The sequence below is a fragment of the Sturnira hondurensis genome, unplaced genomic scaffold, assembly GCF_014824575.4.
Source record: "Sturnira hondurensis isolate 20B ecotype Veracruz unplaced genomic scaffold, ASM1482457v3 Scaffold0021354, whole genome shotgun sequence".
In the NCBI taxonomy this organism is placed as follows: Eukaryota; Metazoa; Chordata; class Mammalia; order Chiroptera; family Phyllostomidae; genus Sturnira; species Sturnira hondurensis.
The window spans coordinates 15,707,086-15,721,777 of record NW_028093985.1 but is presented as its reverse complement, the minus strand read 5'-3'; positions in this window follow the sequence as shown (position 1 = coordinate 15,721,777).

Genomic DNA, 14,692 nt, shown 5'->3' with positions numbered 1-14,692 from the left:
TTATACATCTTAAATAATGTTTTAAGTCAATTGTAACATTGGAAATTAAGTACATTGCTTCTAAATTTGCATTAGAATACTTTCAGACTGATTTAAATATCTCTCAAGTTTGGCAGTAATCTGGCTAGGCTTTTGCATTAAATCATCTGTCATTACCCAACTCCCCTGGTCATTATGGCCAAGCTTGGTATATTAAGACTTTTGACTATAACAGGAGAAACTCCAACTAGCTTAAGTAAAATCTAGTGATTTCAGGGCTAAACTTAAGTAAGTAACATTTAGATCCAGAAATTCAAACAATGCCCTGGGGATACACTCTCATCTCTCATCTGTTTACTTACGCTTTTTCATATTAGCCTTATTCTTTCATGTTAGATGGGCCAGGAGAAGTAACCCCGGCTTTCATAGCTCATGGAAGAAATGACATGTGGAGTCCGCAAATCACTTGTTTGGGGACATTCTGATTGGCTACTGTGTCGAGTCATGCTTTAAAACACATAAGATGAATTTCCCAATAGAAAATGTTCTATTTCCAGAAGGAGAAAAGAAGTCACAACATTCTTGCTATTTCAAGTGTCCAAAACAATAGTAATGGCATGATCTGGGATCTCGTCAGAAAAGCAGAGTATCAGTATTAGTCCCACAATCATGACCTGGCCTACCTGTGTACGTGATTCCCAGGTGATTTGTTAACTACAGTAGAGTTTGAAAAGCTCTACAGAACACCAAAGAAAAGTAAGAAATAAAAACACTACAGAGTGGGCAACTATGTTTTCATGAATCCCAAGCTTTAACTAAGTTGAGGACTTGGGGTACTTAAGTGAAAAATATACCATTTTTAATCCCAAACCATATTTATGGCTTGATATTTGAGCAGATTGATCAGGAAAAGCCCAATAAATGCCCTCATTCCACTGTCTCCTGTATTAGTGTCTTATGGCTACCTTGACAAAGTTCCCCAAACAGAATACTTAACCAAAATCTATTCTCTAACAGTTCTGTGGGCTACAAGTTCAAAATCATGGCGGGGCCATATTTCTTGTGAAGACGAGAGGAAAATCTTTCCTTGCCTCATCTTGTTTTTGGTGGTGGCTGGCAATCTTTAGCTTTTCTTGACTTGCAGATGATCACTGGGATCTCTGCTTCTGTTATCTAATGGCCATCTTATCTCTGTCTCTACACAGAGCATTCTCTAGGAGTCTTTCCTTTTCTTATAAGGACACAGTTATATTGAATTAAAGGCCTACCCTACTCCAGTATGACCTTACATTAACTAACTACATCTGCAATGACCCTTGTCTAATACGGTCACATTCTAAGATATTGAAAATTAGAGCTTCGACATATCTTTTTTGAACCTAGAACATTCTCCTTCCCTCTAAAAAAGGAATAATTCAACAAACAGAAGCATACATACATAGAACAGACTGACAGCTGTCAGAGGAAAGGGAGATTGGAAGGGCTGAGTGAAAAAAAGGTGAAAGGACTAAGGAAAAAAAAGGAAACACACACACACACAGATACACACACGGGTGGGCAAAAGTAGGTTTACAGTTGTTTGTATGGGAAAAGACAGGCAGGTTGTGATGACTACAAAAGTTTTATTTACTGTGTTTCACATACTATAACTGTAAACGTCCTTTTGCTCACCCCTGTATATTGCTGAGTTCCTAGTAATGTCCTGAAGCATTTTAATTCTTTATCCTAACATTAGAATAGATATTAAAATTGTTCAATGCAGAGCACATTCTCCCTTCCCACAGAAGAATGAGGATTGCATCCCCCTAGCTGAGCTAAAACACCAGAGTCTCACCAGAGCAGAGGGCAGTAGACCTCAATAGAGTAGATCAAACGCCCTCTGTGCAAAGCAGAGCAGCACAGAGCAGAGCAGAGCAGACCATGGAGGAGCAGACCAGAGATGTTTCAAAAAGAGGCTTCTGGCCCCAGAGCTCCTCTACCACCAGGCTCTTTTTCAGCAAAGCTATAACACTATTGAGCTGTTTGCATTGAATGAAGTTCCCGCTTCACTGTAGCCCCCACCCCCAAAATTTGCTCGGTGGTAGGTAAAAATATATATCCCCAGGCTAGAATTGGGAAGAGCCTAGTACCTTAAGTATGAAATTTATCCCTAAATAACCAAACCAAATGCAAATTACATGGTTCAGTTATGTGGCATTCTGAACGTAGGGTCCCACCTTAATTTAATCCCCATTGAATAAAAGGTAAACTACTCAGCTACAAGAAATTGCAGAAATCATGGAAAAATATCAATTTTAATGATGAAGAAGGAACAAGGTCCATGGAGTTTACTAATATATGCATTATGATCAGCTTGCTAGAGAAAGATTGGAATCTAGGATTTCTTTTTCTAAAAATAGTTTTTTTATTTTTCAATTATAGTTGACATACAACATTATTATTAGTTACAGGTACACAACCCAATGATTAGACATCACGTAGTTAGTAAGTGATCATCACAATAAGTCCAGTACCCATCTGACACCACACCACATATAGTTATTAGAATAGTATTGATTATATTCCCTATGCTGTACTTTACATCCCCATGACTATTCTTTTTTAATATATTTTTTTGATTATGCTATTACAGTTGTCCCATTTTATTCTCCTCTGCCCTACCCACCTGCATTCCTCCCCCTTGGTCGTACATATAAGTTCCTTGGCTTCTCCTGGAACACCTTTGTAGGTAACTGTCTCCTTTTCTCTTGCTGCTTTTAGAATTCTCTTCTTATCTTTAATCTCATCTAATGTAATTATGATGTGCGTTGGTGAGTGCTTCCTTGGGTGCAACTGTCTGAGCTTCCTGGACTTTCTGATATCTATTCCCTTTGCCAGATTTGGGGAGTTCTCCTTCATTATGTTTTCAAATAATTTTTCCATGTCTTGCTTTTCCTCTTCTCCTTCTGGCACCCTTATGATTCAGATGTTGGAATGTTTAAAGTTGTCCCCAAGATTCTTAAGCCTCTCCTCGTTTTTTTTTGAATTCTTGTTTCTTCATTCTGTTCCAGTTGAATGTTTATTTCTCCCTTCTGTTCCAAATTGTTTATTTGAGTCCCGGTTTCCTTGCCTTCACTGTTGGTTCCCTTGCCTTCACTGTTGGTTCCCTGTACATTTTCCTTTATTTCACTTTTCATAGCCTTCACTTTTTCCTCTATTTTGTGACCATACTCAACCTTTTGTGAGCATCCTGATTACCAGTGTTTTGAACTCTGCATCTGATAGGTTGGCTATCTCTTCAACATTTAGTTCTATTTTTGGAGCTTTGATCTGTTCTTTCATTAGGGCCATATTTTTTTGTCTCAGCTTAGCTGTTATATTTTAAGGGGTGGAGCCTTAGGTATTTGCCAGAGCAGGGCAACCCACGTGGCTGCCTTGTGGAGCCGTATATGGGGTCTGAGAGAATAAATCCACTTGCTCTTGGCTCTCAACCAGCTTTCAGTCACTTCCCTAGCTACCCACAATCAAATTGGGCTCTTCTGCTGATGATTCCTGAGTGGGTGGATTTGTGTACATTCTATGACCTGTGGGTCTCTCCAAAAAACTCTCCTGTGAGGCTGGTTGTTGTTCCTGCTGCTGGAACCCCTACAGGTTTTTACTGCTAGAAGTTATGAGGCTTTATTTCCCCGCATTGGATCCCTGGTTGTGTGGTCTGTCTCATTCCCCAGTTGTTCCTCCCAGTTTATCTGCATGCAAATGTAGGACAGCCCAGCTTCCACCTTGACCATTCCAGTCCTCCAGGCACTGCCTTGTCACATGTTCTCTCCACCCCAGCTGCCTGTCTCTGCCCCATCTACCAGTCTGAATGAAAGTTTCCTCTTTAAGTCCTTCGTTGTCAGACTTTCACACAGTTCTATTTTCTGGCAGTTCTGGTTATTTTTTGTTTTTAAATTTGTTATTGTACTTCTTTTGGTGATGCGAGGAGGCAAAGTGTTTCTACCTATATCTCCATCTTGGCCAGAAATCCCCATGACTATTCTGTAACTATCAATTTGTACTTCTTAATCCCTTTGCATTTTCACCTATCCTGCGAAACATACCTCCCATCTGGTAACCATCAAAATGCTCTCTATATCTATGAGTCTCTTTCTATTCTGCTTATTTGTTTAATTTGCTGTTTAGATTTAGTTATTGATCTATATGTATTTATTGCCATTTTATTATTGGGAATTAGGATTCTGGATTCTTGATACAGTGTGTCTGCTAAATTACTGGGTTACTGGATGATAGTTTGGCTAGGTTTAAAGGACTTGGTGATCTTTTACTATATTTTTTGGTCCCTTTTATTCCCTTTTAAAATTTTTTTTCTTTTTCCTATTTTTTATTTTTTATTATCTTGATCTTATTCTGTTTTGAAATAGTGGCCTACATAGTACTACAAACTCTTTCCTAGAGTATAATTAAATTGTGTAAGTTTTAAGCTCCATTATAAGGACATTATCAATTTTACAATAATATAAAATCTTGCAGACCAGAGCCTGAACACAAAGCTATGGTATTGTTAATTCTATTACACATTTTGCTTTTACAAAACTTTCAATAAACATTAATTCACTGTTGGAGCAGTTGAGTCTTACTTAGTACAAGACCCAGAAGAGTAAAACTTCTGAAGATTTCAATAGTACTCAGGAGCGGTTGTAAAGTCACCTGCATGCTTATCTATGGTAAAGATATTGGTGATTCTGCTCACATAAATGGAGGGAGGAAGGTGAAAAGGCAAGTTGAAATGTCTTTTTGAGGGAAAGTTTAATATTTCCCTGTTCACCTTAATATTGTTCATTTCAAAAATAACCTCCAACTGAGTATTAGTTAAAACTAGATTTTTTCAAGAGGAAAAGTAAACAGTGGAATACCCATTTGGGACAATGCTACTATGATACAAAGTAGAAAAACAAGGAAAAAATAAAATAAAGTTTTGGGCATAATCCCCTCTTACTACATACTGAAATTTCCTTCCAAAATACCCTTGGCTCAACTCTAATGAAATACAATGTAATAGAGTCTTGTTATCTTAGGGTTTTATCTACACCACTCTATATGCCTTTTTGATGGTTAGCTTTCTTGATTCAATAGAGAAGAAAATTGCTCCAATTTAAGGAAAATCTGTTAACTCCTTTAGTTCTCTAAGGTACTATTCTTCAGTATGCTGAAGCACTAGCTTACAAATAATATCATAGAAATCAAAAAGATCTAACCAGGCAGAACTTGGAGAATATACATTTAAATTAGGGGAAAGATTGTATGTCTGTCTGCCTTAATCTTTTTTCTCCTAGGCCCATGCAGAGTGATGCAGAGTGGAGAAATGGCATGTGTGTATTTTTCTTTGGCCTATCATATAAATACCGTCCTATGAAGCTCCTACAACATGACAGGTTGTATGTAAGGCCTCTTATGTATATTGTCCTTACATCCGCTTTTAAAGATAGTTATTACATCTTTTTTTTTTTTTGGTTGGGGAAGCTGTTTCTAAGAAAGGTTGAGGAACTGTCTCAAATCACATACCAGTCAAATTAAAGACTAGTCATTCATATCCAGGATTTAAAGCCATGGCATTTTATTATAAAACTACATGTATTGTTAATTAACCCCTTGTCTGAACCAAGGCTTCATCTTCAGAAATCCCCCAGTTGGCACGAAATTCACTGGTACATGAACAGCCCCACAAGAACTAAACACTACAATGGTATGTATTGCTAGTAGGAGATGAGAAGAGGTTGGAGAATGTAAAATATGGGTTGTGATTGTGAGCTGTCCTAAGTTCCTAAAAGAGAAGCAAAAAATTTAAAGGCAGACCACTGCACATAGTCTTCAGAGGTAACTAAGGCCTGACTCTCAGCAGCAGTAGCCAGTACAGGGAAAGAAGACAGAACAGAATTACAAGGAAAGAGGACCTGATTCTGGGGAAAAAACTAGGTCACAAAGCAGCACCATGCTCTTCCAGGTTCCCTGCCCCCAGGGATGCCTCAGCAAATGCACCTGAACTAGCTGGATAGTCAGATGTTCCTCCGACACCTGAGCTAATTAACCCCTTCATGTGATAGGGGCACTATTTTAGCTAATTATTTCTTTAGTATATGAGTAATAAATAATGCTCAAAACACTTAATTAAATGGAAATGGGAAAGCCACTTGACTTCAAAACATTTCTGAGGCACACCAAGCATTGGGGTTTGAAACTTCTAATATTCATTCATTCAGCCATCGAGCAAACCAGCAAATGTTTATTTTCCATGGTACAAGTGCTGTGTATACCCTGAGAAAATTAGAACTAAATCCATTAAATGGTCAGTAGTCTTACACCATTATGCCATTTGCTATTGCTAGATCTTTCAGGATGATGATAATGGCTATTAGCTCTTTTTCTATACATCTGTCCACATATTTTCTCAAAGGGGCCTTTTATTTCCTTAGCTTCAATTATCAACCCAATGATAATAATTCAAATATCCATTCCCTCCAATCCTACTTTTTATCATCTCTTTGCCCTTATTCTCCATGACATTACTGATATTTTCTCAGTAAATTCACTCATTTCTAAAATAAACTCATTTTCCCCATGCATGTAAGCCCACCCTCATACCTTCCCTTCTTCTGAAAGTTCTTATTCCCATGAAAAGAACCACTCTTCTCACCTCTTCACTCTTTGCCTCAGTTACTAAGAACCCTCCATAACAATCAGTGTGGAGTTTTCTCAGTCTTCCCTATAAGAGCTCTATGTTTTCTGGCCCTTTTTCTCCATTCCCATTGCTAACCTCTTGATCTAGGTTTTTATCCTGTCATACACTTACTTTCCTCTACCTAAAATCCCAACTTAAGCCTCAACTCCTCCATAAAATTTTCTGGCCCACTCCAACCCTCACTGCTCCCTCCCACTTGGGAGTTTCCTCAGCATGGTTTTACTTCACAGCATTTGTCCTACATAGTTTATGATCTGCTGGTCTTGCCTCCCCAGTAGGAGAGGCAATCATCTCACTCCACTCCACTCCACTCCACTCCACTCCACTCCCAATTATCACAATGCCTGATCCAGCCTGAGTACAATTAAGATGCTCAAAAAATACTTAAGCAATGATTAACATTTGGGCACGGCTATATACTGAATGCACCCCTGCTCCAATTCATATATTGAAATCCTAATGCTCAAACAGAGATAGACTCATAGATGGAGAACAGATGACAGCTAGTGGGCAGTAGGGGAGGTTAGGGGGTGGAGAGATTGAGCAAAAAAGAAAAAGAACTCATGGACATGGACTACAGTATGGTATTGCTGGGGGGAGGGGGGCATAAGGGGACTAAATGGTAATGGGAAAAATATAATAAAAATTATCTTTCAAAAGTCCTAATGCTCAATGCAACTATCTGAAGATAGGGTCTTTAGAAGGGAATTAAGGGTAACTGAGATAAAAAATGTGGGACTCTAGTCTGATAGCACTATGGTCTTATAAGAAGAGGATGATCTCTCTCTCTCTCTCTGCCATGTGAGGAAACAACCAAAAAGTAGCTATGTACAAGCCAGGAAGAGAGCCCTCATCAGAACTCAGCAGTGCTGGCAACCTGATCTCGAACTTCCATCCTCCAGTCAGTGAGAAAACAACTTTCTGTTGTTTAAATCACCCAGTCAATCACATTTTTTAAATTATTTATTTATTTATTTTAGAGAAAAAGGAAAGGAGAAAGGGAAACATTGATTTATTGCTTCACTTACTATTTATGCATTCATTAGTTAATTCTTATATGTGCCCTGACCATGGATTGAACCCACAACCATGGCATATCTCAGGACAATGCTCTAATCCAGTGATCCCCAACCATTTTGGCACCAGGGACTGGTTTCATGGAAGACAATTTTTCCACAGACCCATGGCAGGGGCAGGGGTGGCTTTATAGCCTGCCACCAAGTGCAGCTTAATTGTCACTTGCCACTCAGTCACATCTCTCTGCTAATGATCATTTATATTTGCAGCCAGTCCCCAGCACTAGCATCACCACCTCAGCCCTACCTCAGATCATCAGGCATCAGGTTCTCATGAAGAGCGTGCAACCTAGATCCCCCACGTGCACAGCTCACTGTAGGGTTGGCGCTCCTATGCGTATCTATTGCCACTGTTGATCTGACAGGAGGTGGGGCTTGGGCAGTAATTCAAACAATGGGGAGTGGCTGTAAAGACAGGTGAAGCTTCGATTGCTCACCTGTCACTTACCTCCTGCTGTGAGGCCTGGTTCCTAATAGGCCACAGACCAATACTGGCCCATGGCCCCAGGGGTTGGGGATCCATGCTCTAACTAACTGAGCTACTTGACCAGAGCTTTGTTTAAATTTATAAATTACAGCTTACATTCAGCATTATTTTGTATTTGTTTCAGTTGTACAGCGTAGTGGTCAGCCAATCATATACTTTATGAAGTGTTCCCCCCAATACTTCCAGTACTCAGCAGGCACCATACAGAGTTATCACAGTATTATTGACTATATTTCCTACGCTGTGCTTTGTATCCTCAACACTATTTTGCAATTACCAATCTGTACTTCTCAATCCCTTCATCTTTTTCAACCAGTTTCCCAAGCTCCCTACCCTCTGGTAAGCATCAGTCTACTCTCTGCATCTATGTGTCTGTTTCCACTTTGTTTGTTTATACTCTTCTTTACATTCTACATATATGTAAAATCATGTGATATGGCAGCCTGAGCTGACAGGCACTGAAGAAACCAGTGTTTCTAGTGTTGCTCTCCTTCTCCTTTTATGATCAATGTTTTATTCTTGTGGAAAAAAAAAGAGGAAAAGGACTGCCATACAAAATATTTGTTCTATATATGAGGCAGCAACTGAAAGAATGATCATAATTTGTGAAGGTTCTTCTTGGCTCTATAACTAAAAAAGGTGTCTCAGTCCCAATTTCTACGCCTCCTATATGGTTATAGTTTTCCCTCCCCCATACCTTTAGCCATGAGGTATGGATGAGTTAGTAAAGAGGAAGACCTGCACAATGCACTTTCGATACCATGGCCATATGAAACATCCAAAGATGGGCACATAACCCAGTGCTAACCAGAGTAATATAAGAAGAATTTTGTGAGAAAAGTCAGGGAAACTCCCTTTCTCTCACTGAAGAGTTGTCAGGACGTGTATTTGTATGAGGAAGTTGTTGTATGTGGAACTACATCAGCTGTTAATTTACTGTGTAGGAAACCAGGCTAAAAAATAAAGCAGATGCAGAAAGGGTCAGCGCTGGAGCCTTGATCTGATTATACCTGAAGCCTGACCACCCCCTGCACTTTTTGGCTGTGTGAGCTAGTAAAGTTCCTTGGCTGCCAATTTGAGTCTGACTTCAACTACCTGCAACCAGAAACATCTTTCTCATAGACGAGAGAGCTAAGCGCATCACAGCAAGGAAATTATTATTCATGGGAGAAAATTCAAACCTCTCACTCTTTGTGTCTTAATCTGAACCCATATGCTTTGTAAGGACATTTGTCCCTTCTCTCCAGTACCGTACTTATGTGAGTGCTGGTCAATGCCACAGCCTGAGGCACTTGACTCTGAGCACACAAAACAACTTACATTAGTTTTTCCTCTCAGAATAACAAACTAAAGCCTCTGATCAAATAACTAGGACAATAGAATGAAGATCTGAAGAGGCAATGCAAGGGCATATATTTAGGTGGACCAAAATTCTACTAAGAAGAATTAAAGAATAATTGTAAGATCACTGAAAAAAGCCTAGGTTCTATTTTCTTAACAGCACAATGAGAGTTAGCAGTGTTAAAGCAAGATTTTCAAGTATGTTGTTCCATGTGAAATAGACATATATGAAATAGAGACTAGTTATTTTATTATATGGAGTGTAGCTTGATATTTTCTATCAGATTCCACTGTTTTATCCTATCCTATATATATTTCTTTAAACAATTTATTTCTTTTAAGTTATATTCTTTTGTAGACTTTATTCATTTATTTTTGAGAGAGAGAGGAAATCTATTTTTTAGACTTCTCTGTGCAAGACAAAGTTGCCTTTTGCACTCCCCCAATGGTGAACCCAGCCTGCAACCCAGGCATGTGCCCTGAAATGTATATATATTTTTAATTCTGGTCATGAGTCATTAAATAGATTTTATAACCTCCTAATCAGTTATGATATATTAGTTTGAAGAATTAAAATACTTCTTTTAAATTCTTGTTGAAACCTTTTCTATTATATAGGTATTTTAAAAGTATCTTCCCATCTTTTCAAGGAGCTGAACAAGAAGAAAAAAATCTGTAAATGTTGCTTGAAAAATATAGGTCAACAGAGATGATAGTTATAGTTAATAGAAGTTAAGCACTTCCAATTATCCAGGAATATGTTAAGCACATATCCTGTAGGACCAGACTGCAGGATTCTATTCCCAACACAGCCACCTACAAGCTATGAAACCTTGGGCAAGTTATTTAACCTCTCTGTGCCCAGTTTCTGTATCTGTAAAATAGAGGTAACAATAATACAAATGCCTCACGGGGCTTTTGTGAGGATTGCTTATATGCAAAGCTGTATATGTATAAGACAATGCACTGCACACAGTAAGTAGAAGTGTCATTGTTATGATAATTACTAAGAACTTCATAGGAGTTGTACCATTTAGCTTTCTAAAAATCCTGTGGGATAGTACAGCAGAACCGTTAGGTGGTCCAATTTATAGCCATTCCCACCTACTTCTTTGTTGACTAAATTTCTATTTATTCAGGACTTCCATTCCTCAAAAATGACTCTGGATTGAAACACTGTTGGTAAGGTGATCACACTAAACTGTCTCCCCTTACTAGTGATGGATTAAGGAAGAACATGTGAATCTATTCTGGCCAAAGAACCACAAGGCATCTCGGAAATGTTTCCTCTCCCTTAAAGTGAAACAGAAGGAAGAAACGGTCTGTCTTCTTGCACTGATGCTGTTTTGTCCAGAGGTGATGCCAGAAACTGCAGTGTGCATTCTGCCACCAAGAAATAAGCCAGTAGAGAATGAATGGAGGAATAAAATAGGCACAGGAAATTTCTAAGTCACACTCAGGACATTATCGATTCTTTATTCATTGTGCTGTTGGGGACCATTCTGTGTGGTTTCAGAGATTTGCAGGCCCATGACAGCAGGGTCTGAAAGGGGCTAGTAAGTCTCCCTGGAAAACCAGGTAATGCAGGTGGCAGACACGACCCGACTCTGACACCGAGGGTTCCTGAGGGAATCAGGCCTGGTAAATATACTGTATTCTTTGAAGCTTGCTCTGCTTTGCTTTGCATGGCTCCGTTGATATAAACCAGATGTTTAGATTTAAAGCATAAGGAATAAACTCCTTATCTCATGAAATTCATCTTAAAGACCCTCTATTAAGACCTTCTATTAAGACTACAATAGCCCCATTTTTAAAGAACACATAAATGTTTTTTATGCCCTAAAGATGTGACTTGATGGATATGGACACCACTTCCAGAATCAGTTGTCCATTTCAAGTCCTTCAATGTCAGTTAAGATGGTCATTTGTTGAAGATAGATATGTTGTATATTGTTACCATGTACAAAATTTACATGTTTACTTTGTGCTGTACTCTGCCACTTGTACATGCTTATTACTTTGCAATTATTTTCTTATTACCTGTCTATGGATTAGTTATATTCTAACTAAGCTGTCAATTCCATAATTAATCTGATAAATAAATTTAACCCATGGTGTTATTAACTAGTAATAGATTAATACATCCCTGTTTCCAGAAGGTCTGTATTTTTAACATGCATCTTCCATAAAAGTATTTAAATATTTTAGAATTTCAGAGAGCCTGGCAGGCATATAAGAGATATTTGAGGAGCAAGGTAATCATTTTGACCCCTAAAACTAATACTCTTTACAAAGCTGTCTCAGACTTTCCTCTAAAATCTAACAACAATAATATTCCCTATAGCAACCTCTCTTATTATTCCAGTGAACAGAATAACAACTAAATTTTAAAAGTATTACATAAGCATGATGTTTAAAATTACTAGGTCATTTTATAAATTCACATTAATAACATTAGGGATTTTTAAAAATGTTTTACAGTTATTCCAATTATTTCACCCTTTGCCCCTCTCTGCCCAGCCAGCCCCTCTGATTTTTTAAATTAATATTTTGATTCTATGAAATATACTTCTATTTCACATTTTCACATCTCTGAAGTCAGAAAGCATCTTGCAATATTTGTTGGCCAGGCAGGAATCATGATGCAGTCGCAACTGACTGTAAATACACAAACTTAGTTATTTCTGGGGGAAAGACTGGAAAACTCTAACCTTATGCCATTTTAGGACCTCCTGAGTTGCAGTTATCTAAAAACCTTCTGCTGATCTCTTTTGGTGAGATGAAGAAAGCCACAGCATCAAAACCTGTAAATAGGTGCAGAAGCATGGGAGAACTTGTATACTGACAACAGTAAAGCAGTCTTTTTGAAAATGCTTCATCAATATCCACAGGCATTGATAAACCTGATTCAAATGTAAATCTGAAAAGCTGGACTACAGAGAAATTTTAGGAATACCTCAATTAATTACGTGGTTTCTGTTTTCCTTCCTCTTTCATAAGCAAAAATAAATAATTCTAAGGGATAAAAAGAATTGTGTCATAGTTTGGCATCATTTTTCTTAGTAATAACTAAAATAATGATGCATCGTCAACTCAATGACATCTTGAAGTCTATGAATATATTATTAATAGAACACAAATAGAATCAGAGAGACTAAATAACTTAAACATACGGAGTTTCCACAGGTCTAGCAGACAGGTCTTTTCTATGTATCACGGTATTTTGCCTCCTCTGTGGTGAGCATCTGGGCATGCACCAGTTTCCTAAGGCTCCCTCTAGTCCAAGAACTCAATTTGGAGACAGTTTTGCCACTCATCAAAAGTTACATGTATATTGTCTCTAAGATGCAGTGCATACGAACTGTAAAATGGCATTGCAAAGATAGTGTCTGTTTTGTCACTGTAAGTCACTGTGAGGAAAGAAGTTGATTGTCCACATTGTAGGCAGGGACTGCAGTTGTGCGAGACACAGATTGTGTACGTCAGAGGGAAATCACATTGTGCATATGCACTCTGTCTGCTGTGACAAACTGTTCCATCAGAGCCTATCAGCCCCTAGAGGAAGTCGCATCCCTTTGCTAGGCTGACGTGCAAAATGTTCTGATGGTCTCCAGATTATATTTCAGTGTTTAGCTTCAGGGATCCATTGCATAAACGAGTGATTAAAATCTCCCTAGTTTTTAATTCTGAAAGTGCCTAAAGGAAAGCGTAGTTTGATCCCACAGTGTCTGTGAGCTCAGATTCTTACAAGCCTCTGTCGGAACACAAGAAAACATTTCTTTGAAAAAAGAAAAAAATGTCCTGGAAGAAAAGTTGGAAAGGACATAGGAGCTCTTGGACTGTGTGATGGTGCGGAAGTGCTCTGGGTTTAAGAACGAAGCCTAGCAAAGACTGCACTTCGTAGTCTACATTCAGACTGCAATGTTTTCTGAGAATTAAAAAAGTTAAAAACAATAAATCTTTCTAAACTCCAGTTATCTGCCAATGATGATTTGGAACCGAATCACAACCATTCAGTCAAACATATCTATGGAACAGAAAGGAAAAAATCCAAGAGCATCTTCCCTTCCCTGAGGCCTTTGGGAGCAGTCTGCCAAAAGGACAGTTCATGGCCACAGGAACTTCGGATTGGGCCAGGGACAAGAAGAAACCTCATGTACCATAAAAATACTAACAGATCCACTCTCGATCAGACCAGTGATATTGAAATGCTATAGTAATTTAATTTTACTTTCTTTAAAGCAAGTCATAAACTATTTAAAGAACTAATTTAGGTCTAGATTTTCTTCCCAATGTAATCTCAATAGCTAGTCAAATTTAGAAATTTTTAGATAGTAATTTATTCAACACAGTTTTTTGTTAGTCCTAAATTATAAAGTGTTAAGTGGAATCTCTACTGCCTTAAACATGAATTACTTTTCATGTGAATCCAAAATATCCAGGACCTATGTTTAAGAAGAGGAAAAAAAATCATCATCTGTCAAAATTCTGCTAAGTGACTGTCTGTATCTATGTTTGCAGTAAGCCTGCTTCCTCTGAAGGAAATGCTATGTAAATAATCAGGAGCATGTCCCAGTCATTCTGGAGATTATGTCAGAGTTAAAAGCAGGAAACCTGGAGAAATATCTTAAAAAGGTTAAGCAAAAAAGTTTTTTTTGGTGTTTTCTTCCTCCTGTAGTGATACAAGGGTTGTAGAAAACTTGGTTTGAAATAATGAAACAAAATTTGGTAATGGACAATTACATGTCACTATTTAGCTTCAGTGATCAACTTTTAAATTTCCAAATCAGCTTCCTTTTTTTACTAATTGAAATTTTATTGTCGAATGCCTCCAAAAACATTCCGACTTTTGTGTGTGTGATTTTCATCTTAATTATTTTCAGGAAAGCTATTCTGGAAATTCTCAATTTTTTTTCAAAGAATCTCAGAAAATACATATCTGTGTCCATATAGACCAATGGTTCTCATCAGGAGCAATTTATTGTCTTCTCTACTTTTGCCAAGCCCCGAGGGACATTTGTCACTATCTGGGTATGTTTCTGTTTGTCATAACTGAGGGACAGGAGGAGGTTCTACTGGTGGGGAGAAATCTGG